A 2,943-nucleotide genomic window follows, 5' to 3' on the forward strand; every position below is an offset into this window, starting at 1 on the left:
GGTGGGGCAGTGAGGCTGATAGAGATGGATGATGTATAGAGGTGATGGGGGTGTGTGACTGGTTGTCCTTGGGAGGCAGAGACAGAGGAGAATAGAATCAGTAGTTCACTATTGCTCAAGGAAGGAGATGAGTTCTGAGGAGAGAAAAGGGAGAATAGTGGTCACTGTCATCAGGACCAGAGTTGCCTGGGAAGAGAGGTATCAATCAGGGAAAGGATGGACACTTCTGTGTTACGATGGGGTGGGCTGTGTAGGGCAGGAGTGAAGAGGGGGTAGGAATAGGGTAGGAGACAAGTCTATGAGGATGGGAACACAATTGGAAAGTGAAGACATCTTCTGAAGTATAGTTTTAGAAGGATGTTAGGAAGTTCGCAAAAGTATTGTTAAAAGGTTTCCATGAAGTCAGAACCCAATCTTGGGCCACAGGGATGTTAAGGCTGAGCACATGGGGTAAGGAATGTATACCTGGGACAGTCTGAAGCAAAGATATCAAATTGTGGGTGAACAGTTGCATGGGCTAAAGGTATGGAAGAAAGTCCACTCTTGGGATCCCTACAGAGTTAGCTGGACAATTCAGAAGTAGTGAAGGGATGTTACTACTTCAGTGCACAACACATAGGCACTATAGGTGACATGATTATCAGGGTCTTGGATGAGTTTACAAATCACATGAGAACATGAAGGAAGAGTCGAGAAGTGATGTACTGCACAAGAAGAATAAAGAGGGGAGCCTGGCAATGGAACTTGGCTTAAGAGTATTGTCTAACACCAGATAAAACCGAGCTTGGCAGGACACCATGGAGGGGAAAGGCAGGAAAATCAGGAGCTCAAGGTTTTTCTTGGGTATACAATGAGTTCAAGGCCAAGACTGTATGAGACCATGCCTCAGGAGAAAACAGAGGGAGACAGACAGACACAAAGGTCCAAGAAAGAACACACAGTAAAGCGCTAGCATGTGGAAAGGGAGGGCTGTTGTGAGCACATTGAACAAAATGCACCACGGAAGGCAGACAGACTGCAGAGAGGGAGTGGACGCGAACAATTAGAAACACTGCTTTCCAAGTAAGAAGGTGTGTAAGAGAGAACACGGCATCAGTATGCAAAGATCAGAGGCCAAGGGCAGTGACGCTATAGAGAGTGGTACCTCAGAAATATTGTAGGTTAGTGGTGTTCAATGAAGGGCAACACTGGGAAAGATGAAGGGAGCTCTAAGAGAGTTGACAGCTGTCTAAAATGGTGAGATCAGGAAGCTAAGAGTTTTCTAGAGGTGAGTTAGGACAGCTGATGACTTTGGTACCATATGCTGGGAAACCCAGCCTGGCACTGATGAGAGAGAGCAGTGAGGTAAGGTCAGTAGAGGAGATGAGGAAAGGAGTAGACACTAGGGCAGATAATAGCTTCTCAGTTAATAACGTGATGGCAGATAGCAGAGGGAATGTCCTCACAAATCTCTATGAAAAAAAAAGAAAAAAGAAGACTAGAAGATGAGGAACATGGAAGGATTAAACAGAAACCCAGTCACTATAGTTGGCTGTTATGGCATAGCGGTATAAGTGGTATGTGAGACTACTCCACCAGATAGGAAGACAGAGACATGAGGGACACTGAAACTGTGAGAGAACTCTTGAAAATGAGAGGTCAGAGTGATGCCATCTTGTAAAGGGCGAAGAAAATGCAGTTTCCAAATGGAGGGCATTCAGATTTTAGTAGACAAGTCAAATAGATAGGATGGTTGGTGTATCAAGGCCAGACATGAGAGGCAGAGCAGAGCAGAGCAGAGGCCAATGTCCAAAGTGGTCTACATCAGACAGCTTTACATTTTAAAAATGGGACCTCCATAGACAACATGGATGGTAACTTCAGGGACTTGGGAAAGGACTACTACAGACTGAGATCATTAAGTCAGCAGCAAATACTTACAAATGGCAGAGGTACAGCTGGGAACCAATGCGGAACAGCCATTTCGCAGTGACCACGGAACCTGCACTTCAGCTATTTAAAAGTATCTGTAAGGAGGAAGCTACAGTGCCTGGTAGATATATGGCCAGTGGAAATGGCCAAAGGATGTGGAGAGGTCAGGAAACCCAGTAAAGCCTTATAAGTACATTACCAGAAGGTGGTTGAAAAAATAAACTTATGCTGCCAGAGAGAGCAACACCTTGGTGGAAGGTTAGTGTGTCTAGGCTCAGCTTCTTTATGGAGAGGTTTGATCTAAAGGAAAACAGGAAGAGGAGGCTGGAGAGTGGGCCATGTGTAAGAAGGGACCTTAAATACTGAATACAAATGTTGTGACACAGGCAGGGCAAATAAGGAATAAAGAACTGGGAGCTATGCATGCTATGAGTAGATGGAGTCTATGGTAATAGGTAGGGGACATAGAAGTGATAAAGAGGAGAAAGTATGAAAAGTACTGGTTAGACTATGGGGTTTTGGGGGAGCTATTTTGGTAGAACAGAAAGAGGAAAAAGAAGAAATTAGGATGACACTGAACATGATAGGCAGAAATGTAGAGGGGAGAATGAGTGGAAGGCAAGAAAAGTAAAACTGGATGGTTTGGGAAAAGCAGGTAGAATGTAGGAAAGAGAAACAGGCAAGAGTTTGAGTAATGATGTCAGGTTCAAGAACCCATTGGGGCATGTATAGCTGACAAGGTGGCAGGAAATACACAGATCAGAGTACAGAAGAGATAAAAAGTTCTTTTTCTCTTGATGAGGACAAGAAAAAATAGGTGAGAAACAGACAGTGCATAGCTACGAGAAAGCTGTAAGAAAGAGTCAACTATAGGAGATAGGGCAGAGGAAACCCCAGAGAGAACAGAGCAGAGAACACTGAGCAGGAAGCAGGGAGCAGGGAGTGGGGAGCAGGGAACAGGGAGCAGGGACACAAGCTGGACAAAGAGGTGTCAGAGGCAGGAGGAAGAGGCCCTTAAGAATGTTCTAGTCA

The 2,943-nt window shown here is 45.0% G+C and overlaps 1 protein-coding gene across 4 annotated transcripts in view; it reads right to left on the reverse strand.

Moving 5' to 3' along the window:
- The window catches only part of Copg2 (COPI coat complex subunit gamma 2), a 118,772-nt gene that overhangs the window by 20,026 nt on the left and 95,803 nt on the right, over positions 1 to 2,943 (reverse strand). The window lies entirely within an intron of this gene.

Source organism: Mastomys coucha, unplaced genomic scaffold, assembly GCF_008632895.1.
Source record: "Mastomys coucha isolate ucsf_1 unplaced genomic scaffold, UCSF_Mcou_1 pScaffold20, whole genome shotgun sequence".
NCBI classification, from domain to species: Eukaryota; Metazoa; Chordata; class Mammalia; order Rodentia; family Muridae; genus Mastomys; species Mastomys coucha.